The following is a 19,057-nucleotide window of genomic DNA, read 5'->3' on the forward strand; positions in this document are numbered from 1 at the left end:
AATTGCTGCTGGACATCCTTTAGAAATTATGTCAACAATTTCTCCAGGATTTTTTCCAGAAAATCTTCTGGGGATTTTTTTCAGAAATTCTTCCAGGAAATTCTCCAGGAATATCCTCAGGAATTTTTCAGGGATTCCTGCAGGAAATACTCCGAAGATTCCACCAGGAAATCCTCCAGAAGTTCCTTTAAGGATTCTTCCTGGAAATCCTCTAGGGATTTCTTCAGAAATTCTTCCAGGAAATTCCTGGAGAAATACCATTAGTAATTTTCCATGGATTCCCCCAGGGACTTCTTTACAAACATCTTCTATGATTCCCTCAAGGATTTCTTCAGGAATTCCTTCGAGGATTTATCCGCTAGAAATTCCTCGAGGATTTGCTTAATGGATTTTTTCAGAAATAGAAAAATAATAGAATAGCAATAGAAATTTCCCAGAATTCCTCTAGAAATTCATCCAGTGATTCTTCCAAGAATTTCTCTAGGGATTCCTCCAGAAATTCCCAAAGAAATACCTCTAGTAATACCCCAGGTATTCCTCCAGGATATAAACCAGGAATTTCTCCAGGATAAACCCCAGGAATTTCTTCAGGAATTTCGCCAGAAATTGCTCCAGGACATCTTTCAGAAATTATGTCAGCAATTATTCTAGGTATTTCTCCAGCAATTTCTCCCGAGATTCCATCAGGAATTGCTCAATGGAATCCTCCAGAGATTTCTCCATGAGAAATCTCTTCAGGAAATTCTTTGAAGTCTCCTTCAAGAAATCCTGCAGAAGTTTCTCCAAAAATTCTTTCAGGAAATCCTTTAGGGATTGCTTCAGAAATTCTTCAAAAATATTCTCCAGGAATTTTTCAGGGACTCCTCCAGGTATTTCACCAGGGATTCATCCAGAGATTTCTCCAGGGATTTCTTCAAGGAGAAATTTCTTCAAGGAAACCCCCCGGGATTCCTTCGAGAATTTCTCCAGGAACTCCACCAGCAATTCCGCTTGAAATTCCTCCAGGAATCTCTCAACGGATTCTTTCAGATATAGAAAAATACCAGAAATAGAAACAGAAATCGCTCAGAATTCTTCTGGAGATTCCTCTAGATATCTATCCAGTAATTCTTTCAAGAATTCCTCTAGAGATTCCTCCAGAAATTTCCACAGGAATACCATTATGAACTCCTTCATTTATTGCTCCGGGATGTTATCTAGGAATTTCCCCAGGAAATTTTCCAGGAATACCTCCAGGAAATACCCCAGGAATTTCTTCCGGAATACTCCTGGCATCCTTCAGGAATTCTGCCAGCAATTCGTCCAAAAATTTCTCCTGGAAATCTTCTAGGGATTTCTTCAGAGATTCTTCCAGAAAATTCTCCAGGAAAACTTTCAGGAAATTTTTAGGGATTCCTCCAGACATTCCTTCAGGAATTACTTCTAGGATTTCTCCATGAATTTTTCGAGAAATATTCCCAGAGATTCCACCAGGAAATCCTCCAGAAATTCCTTCAAGGGTTCTTTCAGGAAATCCTCCTGGATTTTCTCAAGGGATGTTTTTATTCAGACATTTCTCTAACAATTCCTCCCAGAATTCCTCTGGAGATTTCTTCAGGAATTTCTCCCGGAATTCTTACAGGAATTGCTCCAAGAATTCACCCGAAAAATTGCTCAAGGTCTAATCCAAGAATTCCTCCAGGAATTACGCCAGGAATTTGCTCAGAAGTTTCTACAGGCATTCTTCCAAGGATTCCTTCACAAATTTCTCTAAGGTTTCCTCTAGCAATTTTTAAAGAGATTTCTAATGAAATTTTACTAGGGATTCCGCCCAGAATTTCTCCAGAAATTTCTCCAGAATTTCCTTCACGGAATCCTTCAGAAAAATATCTAGGATTTCTTCATGATATCTCTTCAGAAATTTCACTAGGTATTCCTTCCATAATTTATCCAGGAAATTGTATAGGTTTATTTTCTGAATTTCTTACAGGGATTCTTTAAACAATTCAAAAATTCAAAAAATTCTTGTGGAATTTCTCCAGCGAATAGTATTGGAAGATAATTTAAAATGGACGCATACAGAAACCAGGAAATTCTAGGTTAGTCCTCAAAAGAGTTCGTAATTTCCAAAAGAGGTCAGCTATAATTACTGATGAATGTTTTGTAGACATTGACAATAAAAAATCAGAGCAAAATAATGCACGAGTAAATAAAAATCCTTAATCTTCCAGAAATTGATCACCGCTACCAGCACCACGTTGATTTGTGTAGATCAGGTGAGCTTTTTTAACGTATTGTACAAAATACAACAGCGTGGCTGCTGAAGGGTTAAATAAAGCTTTTAGAATATAATGTTTTTATATTCAATTCCATCGTGTTGCGTTTAGTTATAAAAGCTAGTAGGTACATATTTACTAAGGGTGCTTGCCAATGACCAAAAAGCTGGCTACGTCCTTGCCTGGACAAATTCCGGCTTCAAAGGGTTTATCAATTTTTAGTACTTTTCCACTGAAAAAAAAAATTAAAAATTTAACCTAGACTTCAAGTGTTTCTCCCGGAAACTGGATGTTGATTTGAAATATGCTGTATGTAGTCGTGAAAATATTAATGATACGGCCATTATTACGTATGCTCAAGTTCACGCTCCAGTAAAGCATGTATTGGAGTACTGTTAAGGTATGAATGAATAGTTTGTAGTTATTTATGATAGTTATCATTATATTTTTCAATAGTCTTTTTATCTTATTGACGCTATTTAAATCTTGATTTAAACGTACATCTTCCTTTTTATTATTGATTTTAGCAGGCCGACGATACCGATACCGGCAATACATTTTCAAAATATAACTTGTTTGTCTTCTTGAGCTGATTGCAATCCCTCCAACGAACCCATGGCAACAAGCAAAACGCAAACGAGCAGCAAGCCAAAAGTGAATTCCAAACCGTTCAACTGCATCATCTCCCGACTCGTGCCGACCGTCCTTCTCCAGCCCAGTTCACCATCCTAGTACGCCCAGACAATCAGAGTGCACCATTCGCTTCCGTAATTCATGTAATATTTATTGCTTCTACATATTTCTGCTCTCAAAACGATCCAACTTCGAAACTCCCACAACGGGTTAGAGGCTCTTGCCCTCCAACAGCACCACCACCACCCGTGTCGTTACCGGGACCCATTTCCACCATCACCTGGAGAAAGTCGTCTACCTGCCTGGTGTGCTTCCACCGAGTTCCCGTAGCATTAGACTGCATGCAACTGCAGCAGAGGAGTGAGTGTAAATAATGAAATAGTGCGGAATTTTATGACCCACCGGACAGGGGAAGAAGCACCGTGCCGGGCGCCGGATGCAGCGCGTGACCCAAATCTGTGCAGTGCATTACAGTCTCGGCCGATCTCCTCCAGGTGCCGAAAGGACGAACTCTATTTGATTGATGACCGTGCGCATAATGATCCTAAAAGTTTCAAGTTTCAAACGATCCGGAATGGAATTGGGGTTCAAATTTAACGCAGTTGGATCCTGCTAACTGCTAACTCATCGCCCCCTATCTCAGATAAAAAGCGTAGGTAAATTTAGATGAAAAAACTGCAAAGAATTCGATATTGCAAAACTTTCCCGGCGGAGAGGGGATCAGGCTCCATCATCGCTAAGATATGAACCTGCGCAGGGATCCGACTGGAAAAGCAAATCAGAGCGAGCAACAATGAATCCCAGGAAACATAAACAACGAGATACAAGCAAGCGGAATCTGATTAAAAGTCTAGTCAAACAGGATGAAACAGCTCCACCGGACGGAAGCATCGGCAGACACCGTTGAACACACGGCGGCAGGTTCGAGCAACACATAATGGAAGAGAAGTGGAAAACTTTTTTCATACCTCATTTCGGAGTTTAAATAGAAACTCGCTGTCGGACTAGTTAGTTGGTGGCCCTCGTTTTGGAGTGTGCTACTGATATAGGTTTTTTTCAGTGTTTGCTATTACAAGGTCTTGGGTTCACCTCACGATTTACACCACTTGAAGGGTTGATTTTATTAAAAATAGACAATTTTTATACTTTCCTAATCCTAGTAAGATATTGGGGCCAATATGACCCAGACAGGCATGCTGAGCGGGGGTGGAAGCTCAGGTAAAATATTATCTCCTGGGCGCCCATTAAAAACACCACCCCCGGCGAAGACTGGCGCTCGAGCCTAGCTATGCAGCACTGTAGTTGGAGGAAATGCCAATGCAGAACCCGTAGCTTCCGGGAAGGTAAGCCCAGCTCCCTGGGTTAGTGGGTTGGTGTCAGGCCCTGCGAGCCAGACGTAAAAAAGACTAGCACCGGAAAATCAACAAGAGAAGAATGCGAACCTATACCAATGGCGACGACCACAGCGACGAAAAGGGACTTGCGATTGGAAGCTCGGTACGTGGAACTGCAGATCTCTCAACTTCATCGGGAGCACCCGCATACTCGCCGATATACTGAAGGACCGCGGGTTCGGAATCGTTGCGCTGCAGGAGGTGTGTTGGACAGGATCTATGGTGCGAACGTTTAGAGGTAATCATACCATCTACCAGAGTTGCGGCAACACACGTGAGCTGGGAACAGCTTTTATAGTGAAGGGCGACATGCAGAGGCGCGTGATCGGTTGGTGGCCGATCGACAAAAGAATGTGCAGGTTGAGGATCAAGGGCCGATTCTTCAACATTAGCATAATAAACGTGCACCAGGGCCCTACATTTTCAATTTCAATTGAAATTTTCAGGTGAAGTTTGTAAACAATGTTTTCAATCGTCAATGGAAACAAGGCGCCGTCGTCGTCGCTCAGCCCGACTGTCATCGTCACCGATGAACCGACGCTGCTGCGTCGTCGCAGATGCCACTTTGTTTCGCACTCACAAGCTCACGCAGGCTCGTTCGACATCGAATGAATTTCTCTGTTATAACTCAATTAATGAGTGTAACAACCGTCAAATCTGTGTAATGTTAATGTAAGCTATGCATATTTTACTGAAATAGCTTATTACCCATAAACATATTAAGCAAACATACATTTTAGAAAATTTGAAAATTTCAATTGAATCCCAGTCGGTGTGAAAATGAGCCGCCACCCGTCGTTGCGTCGAAGAAAGTGACAAGAAGGGCGGATGAAGCGAAGCGCATGCATGTTGTTTTGAATGTTCCCGTCGTCGGCGTCCGTCCGATGCTGATGGGCGCTCGCTTTCAGCGTCATGTTTTGGTTTCGACGATGTAGGCCCCTGACGTGCACAGCCCTCACTCCGGAAGCACTGATGATGACAAAGATGCATTTTACGCGCAGCTCGAACGCGAGTACGACCGCTGCCCAAACCACGACGTCAAGATCATCATAGGGGATCTAAACGCTCAGGTAGGCCAGGAGGAGGAATTCAGACTGACGATTGGAAAGTTCAGCGCCCACCAGCTGACGAACGAAAATGGCCTACGCCTCATCGATTTCGCCGCCTCCAAGAACATGGCCATTCGTAGCACCTTCTTCCAGCACAGCCTCCCGTATCGTTACACCTGGAGATCACCACAACAAACGGAATCGCAAATCGACCACGTTCTGATTGATGGACGGCACTTATCCGACATTATCGACGTCAGGACCTATCGTGGCGCTAATATCGACTCTGATCACTACCTGGTGATGGTTAAACTGCGCCCAAAACTCTCCGTTATTAACAACGTACATTACCGGCGGCCGCCCCGGTACGATCTAGAGCGACTGAAGCAACCGGATGTCGCCACCGCATACGCGCAGAATCTCGAGGCAGCGTTGCCGGACGAGGGTGTGCTCGATGTGGCCCCTCTAGAGGACTGCTGGAGTACAGTGAAAGCAGCCATCAACAACGCAGCCGAGAGCACTATCGGGTACGTAGAACGGAGTCGACGAAACGATTGGTTCGACGAGGAGTGCAGAGCGGTTCTGGAGGAGAAGGATGCAGCGCGGGCGGTAATGCTGCAGCATGGAACCCGACAGAATGTGGAGCGATACAGACAGAAGCGGAAGCAGCAGACCCGTCTCTTCCGGGAGAAAAAGCGCCGCCTGGAAGAAGCGGAGTGCGAGGAAATGGAACTGCTGTGCCGTTCACAAGAAACACGCAAGTTCTACCAGAAGCTCAACGCATCCCGCAAAGGCTACGTGCCGCAAGCCGAAATATGCAGGGATAAGGAAGGGAGCCTCCTGACGGACAAACGTGAGGTGATCGAAAGGTGGAAGCAGCACTTCGACGAGCACCTAAATGGCGAAGAGAATGTAGGCACGGAGGACCAAGGCAGCGGAGGAAATGACTATGCTGGTGCAGCAGAGGACGGGAACGAACCAACTCCCACGCTGAGGGAAGTTAAGGATGCCATCCACCAGCTCAAAATCAACAAAGCAGCTGGTAAGGACGGTATCGCAGCAGAACTCATCAAGATGGGCCCGGAAAAGTTGGCCACCTGTCCGCACCAGTTAGTAGTCAAGATCTGGGAAACCGAACAGCTACCGGAGGAGTGGAAGGAAGGGATAATCTGTCCCATCCACAAGAAAGGCGACAAGTTAATGTGTGAGAACTTTCGAGCGATCACCGTTTTGAATGCCGCCTACAAAGTGCTATCCCAGATCATCTTCCGTCGTCTTTCACCTAAAGTAAATGAGTTCGTGGGAAGTTACCAAGCCGGTTTCATCGACGGCCGGTCGACAACGGACCAGATCTTCACCGTACGGCAAATCCTCCAGAAATGCCGTGAATACCAGGTCCCAACGCATCACCTGTTCATCGACTTCAAAGCGGCATACGACAGTATCGACCGCACAGAGCTATGGAAAATTATGGACGAGAACAGCTTTCCCGGGAAGCTGACTAGACTGATAAGAGCAACGATGGACGGTGTGCAGAACAGCGTAAGGATTTCGGGTGAACTATCCAGTTCATTTGAATCTCGACGGGGACTACGACAAGGTGATGGACTTTCCTGCCTACTATTCAACATCGCCCTGGAAGGTGTTATGCGACGAGCCGGGCTCAACAGCCGGGGTACGATCTTCACGAAATCCAGCCAATTTGTCTGTTTTGCGGATGACATGGATATTATTGCCAGAACATTTGGAACGGTGGCAGAACAGTACACCCGCCTGAAACGTGAAGCAGCAAAGGTCGGACTGGTGGTTAATGCGGCTAAGACAAAGTACATGCTGGTAGGTGGGACTGAGCGAGACAGGACAAGCCTTGGCAGCAATGTTACGATAGACGGGGATACTTTCGAGGTGGTAGAAGAATTTGTCTACCTCGGTTCCTTGCTAACGGCTGACAATAACGTGAGCCGTGAAATACGAAGGCGCATCATCAGTGGAAGTCGTGCCTACTATGGGCTCCAGAAGAAACTGCGGTCAAAAAAGATTCACCCCCGCACCAAATGTACCATGTACAAGACGTTAATAAGACCGGTGGTTCTCTACGGACACGAGACATGGACGATGCTCGAGGAGGACCTGTAAGCACTCGGAGTTTTCGAGCGACGGGTGCTAAGGACGATCTTCGGCGGTGTGCAGGAGAACGGTGTGTGGCGGAGAAGGATGAACCACGAGCTCGCTGCACTTTACGGCGAACACAGTATCCAGAAAGTGGCCAAAGCTGGAAGGATACGGTGGGCAGGGCATGTTGCAAGAATGCCGGACAACAACCCTGCAAAGTTGGTGTTTGCTAACCATCCGGTTGGTACAAGAAGGCGTGGAGCGCAGAGAGCACGATGGGCGGACCAGGTGGAGCGTGATCTGGCGAGTGTTGGGCGTGACCGAGGATGGAGAGCTGCAGCTGCAAATCGAGTATTATGGCGGCAAATTGTTGATTCAGTATTATCATGAATTTGATGTGAACTAAATAAATGAAAAAAAAAATGAAATGAGGCATGCTGAGCGTGCTCTATCTTAGGAGGGTTAACCATATTTTTCATCTGCAATACGTTGGATATCCAATTATAAGGCCACCATCAGTGCTTTCATGGTAAAATCAGAGCTGATTACTCAAGATTCCCTCATCTCAGCGCCGCCTATACCTGTAAGCCCCTGCAGCAATGACTTCAAATAATTAGCATTTTTATGATTATTTTCTGTAATTATTGCAACAGGGCATTCTTGAAGGCATTCCTTCTGTGAGTAAAGCAATACTTCTTCTGAAGATTCCTCTAAAAATTAATTGAACGTTTATTCCTTCTCCTGTAGTACTGCTAGTTGTTCGCCCCTGTCTGTCGTCGTCCCTTTTCCGGTTGTCCTCTCTTGTCGTTGTCTGCAGATAAAGTCCTTTCTTTTTTGTTCCGTTATAGATCTGGACAATTTGTCCCATCAATGTTTTTAGTATAAGTGTAAGTTTTTAACCCATAAATCCCTCCTTCCCATTTTTTTTATTTTTTTTTTCTTTAATCCTTAACCTCGAAACAGCCCCGAGTACTTCGGCATCCCAAACTAACATAGTATTAATCAATGTAAAAACAAATGATTTCGGCTCAGTTATGTCCATGTGGCACCCGAGCCTTCCAAATAAACGAATAAGTAAAAAAAAAGGATTCGTTTATATTCCAGATCCTGATTCAGATTCAGAATCTCCTGAACTATTTAGGAAATTTCTTCAAGCATTGCTACAGAAGCTCGTGTATGTATTCTTTCATGTGTTTAATCAAATATTTATGATGATGATTAACCTGGGCTTGTTATTTATTTAATATTTATGTTAGAATATTCCATCAATAATTTTCTGGAAGTTTCTCAAGAAATTTTTCCAAGGTTTTCCAAGGAGTTATTTCAAAGATTCTTAAAAAAAACATTTTTGTTTTAGAAATTCATTCAGAAGATCTCTAAAACTTTTTCCCAGGATAATCATTGTTCTGCAAGATTTGCTTCATGAATTTTTTTTTGAGATTTTCATGTAATTCACCCTGAATAGATTAATAACAATTTCTTCTCGGCATTCCTCCAAAGATATCTCCAAGAGTTCTTCTAAGTATTTCTCCAGAAATTCCTTCAGGGATCCCTCAGAAATTTATTGATAGATTTATGCAAGAATTTCACCAGTACCTTTTTCTGCAAGTATTGCAGGAATGTTGGCAGACATTTTTAGTAGATTCCTTCGGAAAATTCTCTGTGGATATCTGCAGGACTTCTGGCAAATATATCTTAAGGCGAAACTGGAAGCATTTTCTCATTTTTTCGGTTTTTGATTTTGTATTACATAACGAAGCAATATTTTCAAAATCGGTTTTCGTACACATGTAGAGTTTGGATCATGGTATCTTCTGAATTTTTTGAGGTGGAAAATGTTTTCCATTTTTGCAGAAACCATTTTTTTTTGTGAAATTTTGTTCAAAAATGGTTTCTGCTAAAACGAAAAGCATTTTCCACTACAAAAAAAAAAATCAGAAGATACCTTGATCCATACTCTACATGTGCACGTAAACCGATTTTGAAAATATTGCTTCGTTGTTCAATAAAAAATCAAAAACCAAAAAGTTAGGAAATGCTTCCAGTTTCGCCTTAAGCAAGTTTTCCTTGAAATAACTTTCACAGTTCCTAAATAAGTTTCTCTTGATTTTTTTTTTAGGATTTAAAGAGGTATCTTGAGGATTTTCTTTTCAGATACAATCCCAGAAATGTTTGTCCAAAAATCGCTCCAAAAAGTTTTCAAGAATTTCTTCTAGGAATCGCCAGAGTTATAACAAGGAGTATTTTTAATACGGGATTCCTTCAGACAATCACCCAAGGATTTCTTTAAAATTTCCTTCAGAGGTTCTTTCAAGAATTGTTCCAGACATTTTTGTGCAATTTAGAGAAAAACTTCCGAAAATAAAACCCTGGAGCAATATCTGAAACAATTTCTATATGAATCTTTGAAGGAACCCCAGGAGATATTTCTGACGGAGCCACAGAAGCATTTACCAAAATAAAATCGCTTAAGAATTTCTGCAGGAATCCCAGAAGGGATTCTTCATAGAATTTTAAGAAGAACCCTTAGAAAAATTTCGTAAATAATTTCTGTAGGATTTTTTAAACTATTTTATGCAATTCAGTGTCATAATTTCTATTTTATACTACTCATTTCAGTATCATAATGGCCAACTTTTCAGTACCGGTTCATAATGCAACTGAAATGAGTTGCATAATAAAAAATAGTTGCATAATGTTCATAATGCAACTCATTTGAGTTGCATTATGAACATTATGCAACTCAAATGAGTTGCATTATGAAAAAATCATTGCATAAAATTTTGTATGGAACTCGTTACAAAACTCGACTTTTTCAGCACTCTTCGTATTTATCCAACTCGGCAAGCCTCGTTGGATAAATGTAGGACTCGTGCTGAAAAAATCTACTTTTTGCAATTCGTCACATAAATAACTATTATGCTATTCAGTATCATAATTTCTATGTTATACTACTCATTTCAGTATCATAATTACCTACTTTTCCGTACCGGTTCATTATGCAACTGAAATGAGTTGCATAATGAAAAATAGTTGCATAATGTTCATTATGCAACTCATTTGAGTTGCATTATGAACATTATGCAACTCAAATGAGTTGTATAATGAAAAAAATCATTGCATAATAGTTATGTGACGAGTTGCAAAACTCGATTTTTTCAGCACTCTTCGTATTTATCCAACTCGGCAAGTCTCGCTGGATAAATGTACGACTCGTTCTGAAAAAATCAACTTTTTGCAACTCGTTACATAAATAACTATTGTCGATGAGTTTCTGTAAAATTCCGTGACAGAAAGTTTAAGAAATTTCGCACTGAATGATATTTTTGATTGAATGTATGAATTGATGATAGCGATTTGTGTACCGTCAAATGGGGTAACTTGCAACACTTTTCGACTTTGAAGCAATGTCATTGAAAATCTAAACATTTGAAACATCCTGTGAAGCATCGTGTACGCTAATTACCCCGAGTAGAATACTATGCAGCACTTGGTTTACCAAAATACGTTGCCACCTAATCAGGAGGTGCGAAATACATGCTTGTTGCAAGTTTCCCCATCTGTGGGGTAACTTGCAACATAGGACATGAAGCTAAGTTAGCTATCATTAAATAGCACTAACATTCTAGTATTTAGTCGTATTGTAAATTTTTGATGTTATGCATGAAGCATACCATGAAAAGATGTACACTAACCAATTGACATATAATTTTTCATGAAAGGATTGATAGTTATTGCAAGCGAGAGTATATCGTCTAGCAACAGGTCTCACGTCCCTCAAAAACAAAATATATATGATTCTCGTGACTTAGCACTCGTTACAAAATGTCAACAATGATTATTGTCATTTCTTGAAGAGGTAGAGTGAGTCATTTTCAAGTAGCTTTCAGTTTGAAGTGGTGTTTGGCAATTTCAGCTAAATTAACATGATTGAAAGACACCTATTCTACTTCGTTAATACCAAACTCGCTAATTTGGGTATTAAACTGAAATAATTTACTCCATATAGGTTCAGAATTGATGTTGGTGATATGATGAAACATGAATGAAAATTCAAAATGTGGTAATTCCGAACAATGTTTGAAGGTCACGTGCAAAACAAAATGTAAAAAATGAATGGTCATTTAAAAATGAACGCGTTACGTAATCAATAAATGATCCATTTCGAATATATCTGCCAAATATATCGTGAAATGAAGATTAATTATTAGAGGTCTGTCAAATTCAACTGTTGCAAGTTACCCCATAGTGGTTGTCGAATATAATTATGATTTTTTACATTACTTAGTCGATAAGTTTATCAAACTTTTATCGTTTAGCTAAGCTTACTATTAGTTACCCTAACTGTAAGCAAGGTCATCAGACTTATCGCACCTATCATAAGGGAGAGGTCAAGTACGATTTTCATACTTGTTTTCATGGCATAAAATGAGCAATCCGTTTTAACAGTGTAGCTAAACCATAAACAAAGAAACAAAGCTAATTTTCATTATCGATCTTTGATACACATAATCTCTATATCCGAAATAGTAGGATATACTAGTTTTCATTATTATTTGAAAATGCTTCATATTTAGTGTATGTCATCGTGTTGCAAGTTACACCGCTGTTGCAAGTAACCCCGTTTGACGGTACATACTTCCGAAGAAATTCCTGCAGAAATACTTAAAAAAATCCTAGATAAGTATATGTAAAGGGCTTTGAAAAAACTCGAGATATTTCTAAAAAAAATGCATGTAAAACATTTCTGAGTAAATTTCTTAAAGAATCCACGGAGAAAGAGAGAGAGAGAGAGAGTATATCATTTGAAGCTCACGTATTTCTGTGATTTTGGTGCCGAATAGCATAGAATTGGTGGAATATGATGCAGAATATTTTTTTCTAAATATCCTAACTGGAGACCTCTATCCCAGTAGATTATGCAAGCTATTACTTTTGGATAAAACACATACAATTATTCTTGAAGATTTGAAGGACTTTACTGCAGGACAGTTTGGAACACCTAGAACATCCCAGAATATAAAACTTTGATATTCTTGATTGAGGATGAATGAATACATATGAATGTAACCCATACCCAAATTCAGATTTTTCAGAACATTCCATTTCATTTCTCCAAACTTTATGGTGTTCAGGATATTCTGGGTTGTCAGTGAAGTCTTAAATACAAATATTCCCACTTTTTCCTAATAGAAGACTCAATTTGCAACAACTTTGCCGAAGACGGTATTCTGTTTTATTGAATGTGTAAGTTTATTTATACAGCCGTTTCTATGTTGGAGTCATTTAAGGAGTGTATCGGAAAGAAGTTGAAAATGTTCAGGATGCTCTATCTTGAAGCTGGGTTGGTCTTTTTATTTCGGTTCTTCTATGAAATCTTCACAATATTGTTAAGTTTAGAACAGCTTGAAAAAAAAAATGGAAAATGGAAATATGGTTTAATGAATACACCTCACAAAACAAAAATTTACACAAAATGTAATTTTTTAAGATTTTTCAATATTTCAAAAATCTGTGTCGAATAAAATTTGTAAGATAAAAAATCTGGAAATTATTGGTGCTTGTTAACAGTTATGTACACATAACATATCAACATATGCAACACCGACTTTCAAAATTCATATTTTCGATGGAAAAATCTCCAATATCTACAAAATGGTCCACTCCAAAAAACGTCTATTTTTTGGTCAAACTTTGAAGCTCTGCTTTTATTATCTTAAAAGGTTATAAAATTCCGTTTTTTTGCTCTAACTTATTCGTCCATAAACAGAAAATTTTTACTTATATAAAAAAAATGCGAATTTTTCATTTTAGGTATTTTTTATTTGCGTAAACATGATTTGGAGGAGCGTGAAAAAAGGGGTTCCTCAAAATTGGCCTTTTTTCATTTTTAAGAATTGCGCTACAATGCAGTGGAGATTTTTCTTGAAAAAAATAATTTGCCTATATCATGAGCATTCTGGAGATTAGTATATTTGCACAAGAAAGTTAACAATTTTTGAGCATTATCGAACTTTTTTCGCAATTTCAATTTTTTAGAACGTGTGCAAAAATTTTAAAAACATGTGTTCAGTAATCTAGATCAAATGAATATTTTTAGAAAATCTTGAGAGCCATTTATTTTTTAAAGGATTTATACAGTATCTCCAAAAATAAAATTACTTAAAAGTTGTATTTTGCTATTTTTGAGGCTATTGTAAACATTTTCAACTACTTTATGATACACTCCTTATGACCCCTCCGGCTCCAAAGGTTTAAGAAAATACTGGAGGATTTATGGAGAAATACATGGAAGGAAGGGAATCCTGATGGATTCTTTGTTTGAATCTCTAAAGGAATTCCTGCAGGATTTTCAGGATAAATCCCTGTAGAAGATCTTCGACACATTCTGGCGGAAATTTTCAATGAATTTCTAAGTGCAATTCCACAGCAACTCTCTGGTGGATTTTCTGAAGAAATAGCTGGATGAATTTCTGAATGAATCTGTAGATAATTTTAAGAATAAACCACTGGAAGAATTGACGAAAGAATTTTCGAAGTAATCCCTGGCGGAGTTTCAGGATGAACCCATGGCAAACATAAAGAAAGTCCTGGATAAAATTCTGCAGTAATTCTCAATAGAATTTCCGAAAGTAACCTTCTGTAAAAAAAACCTTGTATCGATTTTGAAAGCAATCCATAAAAAAATTGTTGATGTCCACAAAATTTCTTCATTTGTCTGCAAAAGTCAACGAATTTCTGAAAAAATCAGTAGGGAAATTTCTTAACTGATCACTGTAATAATTTCTGAGGAAAACTTTGAAAGAATTCATCAGCGAGTCTGTGGAAGATTTTCTAGAGACATCCGTGGGGAAATTTCTGGAGTAATTCTGAACTTTTTATTTTCTGAAGGAGTCGCTTTCACTAAAAAAATCCAAGGATGATTCCTGAAAGAATCCTTGTAAGCAATTTGAAAAGAGAATTGATGAAAGAATTTCTGAGGAATACCATGGAAGGTTTTGTATAGGAAATCTTGGATAAATTTCTGAAGCAAACCTTGCAAGATCTTTTAAAATAGCCTCTTGAGAAAATCGGAGAAATATCCAATGAAACATCTGAACCAATTTTTTTTAGGAAACTCTAGCAATCCTTAGAGAAAATTTAGGTATGAATCTTTGATGGATTTTTCTTATGTTATTTCCGGGAAATGTTATAGAGTAACCCATGAACGGTCATATTGGTAGGAAAATAAATTGTTTCATTTTTATCTCACGAGCTGGTTCTTCTTCTTCTGTGTGGCTCGACGTTCGCATTGGAACTTGGCCTGCCTCCCTTCAACTTAGTATTATGTGAGAAATTCCACAGTTATTAATTGAAGGGCTTTCTTTACCTGTTATTGCATGAATTTGTATATTGTGTGGCAAGTACAATGATACACTATGCCCAGGGAGTCGAGAAAATTCTCCCGGGAATAGAACCCACCGTCTCCGGATTGGCGATCCATAGCCTTAACTACTAGGCTAACACGAGCTGGTTGCCCAGTGAGTAACTTGGAGTAACCTTGATGACATCACTGACCACCATGCAAAATGAAAACCTATTGCTGTTAAGTGTTCTCCAATGATATACACTTGGGCGTACTGCAGTAAAGATATTAAATTAAGATTCAATATTCAGATTTTAATGCGTTGAATAATCCCAATAATAATTTTCCCTTATGTGATGAGACGATGGGTATTATCGGCAGGTTTGTTCTTTTCGTCATGAGGGGGTTTTGTCGGCCGAATTTCCTGAAACTTGGACGTCTAATTTAGCTTGGTTGGGAAGGATTTGAGGCCAACTCTGAGTTCAACAGCTTGCAAAAAAAACCCCCCATGACAAAGAGAACAAAACTGCCGAAATTACACAATTTCCTTTATATTTACTTTACTTTAAAAACCAACCCCCTATGACCTCCCTGAGTGACACCATCGGATGCTCTCTGGTTACCTGGAAGCTTTCATGCGCTCCTAAACACTCCAGATGCAACTTCAGCTGAGTACTGTAAACAAACAAATGCTTTTAATATCGCTATTTTGAAAACTTTTCCTGAAAAACGATTAGCCCCAATCGGCTATTCACGAGGAATCGTATTCACAGATTCCTATCCTTAGTTGCTATCCTATCAGTTGCTGGCCTGCTGGTGGTCTACATCTCCACATCAAGCATTCCGCAGTGCCACAGTGACACTACCTTCGTTACGATGATTACGATGTCACTGGCTTGTTATAGGATATATCATTGCCGCGCCATCGCTCATTCGTCATCGTCGAGTGATTCCTTTCACACATTTTCATTTTTCTTCGACTGCTTGTGGAAACTGGATCCCCAGCAGGACACGACATCGTCTATGAGGCTCCATTATTTGATTAGCTTCCCTCCTGATGGGGATGTAGCCGCGTCGTGTCGGATTCATCGGCAATGCACTAGTGATGCAGAAGGAGATGCTGCACAATTCTGCAGATGCACCCTCACACACAGACTCAGACACCCAGACACGGGTGGCATCGTGATGATTAATTGATACAATCCACTTTGCTCAGGCGACGGAAATGACACCGGCAAGTTTTCCCGAGGAAAAAGTGTGCCCCATCACTCAACGGTGTTCGGCTGTAATTGGATTACACCAGCTCAATTTCATTCCTCTCTCGATCCGAGAATGGGTTTCGAATTCTGATATCGCCTTCGATGGCACCTTGAACTTTCCGTAATTAGCCGGAACCCAATTATCCGACGGTGCAATGTGGAAAAATTTAGCTAACCTATTCGAGCTTGAAAACCCCCATCCCGCCGGACGATAAAATTGGTTTCAAGTCCCGGATGATTTCGCAAAAATAATTTGCGATCTACGAGTTGCGAGTTGAATCAACCCTCATTATTTGCGTTATCTTTCGATGCAACGATGGCCAGAACATTGCACAGTGGGAACGATTCAATGATTATTCGGTAAAAGTATACAAATAAAACTCATTACAAATGTCGAATCGAAAAATGGCGACTATCATACTGAATATCGTAGCACCTTTGAAATATTTTCTCCGGTCTGCAACCTTCAATAACTATTGTATAATGAACGGCAGAATAAACTTACTCAGTTGAGCCCATGGTGGAGCAGAGGTCCGAATTGACACATCACCAGCCTGGGTCATTGCACAAGAGGAAAAATCGAGTCAAAAATGGAAATTATTTTTGCCGCTGGTTAGAGTTGGGCTGCAAAATGGTGAGATGACAAGGACCGTCCAACACAGCCCAGATCTTCACAAAATTTCTACCTTTGTTTCCACGGATCAAGCGATGACAAAGATGGCCAGCTAACGGTTGTGTGCTTAGCTGGTAGTGCAGCCTGGGCACTGTTATCTTTCTGACTTCAGCTAGATTGAGGATGTACGACCCGAGCGTCTGTTCACCAAGGAGGTGTGGCTCAAACAGTGTTTGTTCTGGCATCCAGCGGCTGAGTAGGAAATGCCGCATCACACCCAGCTAGATTCAAGGTGGTAGCCCCATCAGCGTGGTCGTCCCAGTGTTGGTTGGGACGCTAAACAGAACTGGCACTAAGGCCCTCCGGCGAGACAGGTGTGTTGGTATAGGCCCAATAAGCCGCCCGTAAAAATCCTCTTTACTCTACTACTACTACTACTACTACTACACAGCAAAAACTTTGGAAATTTAAACGGCATGTAAATCATGCTGGATATGAATTTACATGAGTTGAAACACAAATTTGATGTAAAATTGAGTTTAAATCAATGCACATAGTTTGAGCACAAAAAAACATGGAAAACTCAATGCTATCCACAAAAATGCATGTATTTGCATTTATTTTTCATTTGATAAAGCTACAAATTTCAACCAACGTGTAAAATCACGAGAACGTTTGGTAGTGGAAGAAAACATGGCCGGCAAAAAGACTGCGTGTCGGAAAACAGGTTCTGGTTTTTGATAAAGTTGTGTTGCCCCGCTTCGATAATTGGATTTTTTCATCCGCTGATCTGCAGGTAAGAGTTATTTGAGTGGCTACTGCCGAATGTGTTGAACGAACTTTATTGCTGTTGTCCTAAAGTAATAAGGATCTCGTGTGTTTATTTCCAACAGCTCGCACTCCATTTGATTACTCCCGTCCTCGTCGTCGTCCGCCGCTTCAGCAGCAGAAAATGTGATCGCAGTTCAAAAAATCATCAAATATACAATGAGTGAAACAGTGTTACAGTGATGATATTACTTTTCCAGAAATAAATCAGGTGTATTGATCTTTGGCATGATCCGGTTTATGTTTTTTATTTGGTACCTCCATCGGCGAAAGAAGGGAAGCATCCAAACCAAAGGAACAATCGGAAATGGAACGAAGTCAATAAAAGCGGCGCTTGGTTTGATCTTTGTAAAATTCAACGACGCTTAAATTTACACGTCGATTCCTTGTTTTCAATTCGTGTAAATTTAAAACGCGGTGTATTTTTGGGTTTATTTTCGTGCTCCAATTATGTGCATGAAAATAAATTTAAATTTACATTTTTATTTTAACTGTGTACTACTACTACTACTACTACTACTACTACTACTACTACTTCTATACAACTACCCGTATTACAATCCTCAGGATAATCTACAACGAATTTCATCCCCACAACTTTGACATCGTGGCGTTGCAGGAACTTTGTTGGACTGGACAGAAATTGTGGAAAAGCGGGCATCGAGCGGCTTCTACCAAAGCTGTGGCACCACCAATGAACTGGGAACAGGATTTATAGTGTTGGGCAAGATGCGACAACGTGTTATCGGGTGGCAGCCGATCAACGCAAGGATGTGCATGTTGAGAGTTAAGGGCCGTTTCTTCAACTACAGCATAATTAACGTCCACTGCCCACATGAAGGGAGACCTGATGACGAGAAAGAAGCGTTCTACGCGCAGTTAGAGCAAACATACGATGGTTGCTCGCCGCGTGACGTGAGAACGTAATGAACGTGCAGGTAGGAAGAGAGTCCAGTCCAGTAATCGGGCGAAACAGCCTGCACGTCGTATAGAATGATAACGGCCAGCGATGTGTAAACTTTGCAGCCTACGCAAAGATATGTATCCACAAAGCCACCTGGAGATCATCCGACCATCAAACAGAAAACCAAATTGACCACGTTCTAATCGACGGTAAATTCTTCTCGAATATAACCAATGTCCGCACATACCGCAGTGCGAATAAAGATTCGGATCACTACTTAGTCGCCGTATGCGTGCGCTTAAAACTTTCGACGGTTATTACCACGCGTCAAAGTCGAACGCCGCGGCTCAACATCGAGCAGCTGCGTAACGTAGAAGTGGCTCAAGACTACGCGCAGCAGTTAGCAATGGCCCTACCAACGGAAGAACAGCTTTGCGCAGCTACACTAGAGGTTGGTTGGAGGGACATCCGATCCGCCATAGGTAGTATCTCGGCGACAGCACTAGGCATCGTGGTTACGAATCACAGAAACGACTGGTACGACGGCGAATGGGAACAGTTGAAAAACGAGAAGAATGCAGTATGGACGTGAATGCTGCAAACCCGTACGAGAGCGAATGAAGCACGTTACAGACAGGCGCGGAACAGGCAGAACTCAGTCTTCC

Source organism: Aedes albopictus, chromosome 3, assembly GCF_035046485.1.
Source record: "Aedes albopictus strain Foshan chromosome 3, AalbF5, whole genome shotgun sequence".
In the NCBI taxonomy this organism is placed as follows: Eukaryota; Metazoa; Arthropoda; class Insecta; order Diptera; family Culicidae; genus Aedes; species Aedes albopictus.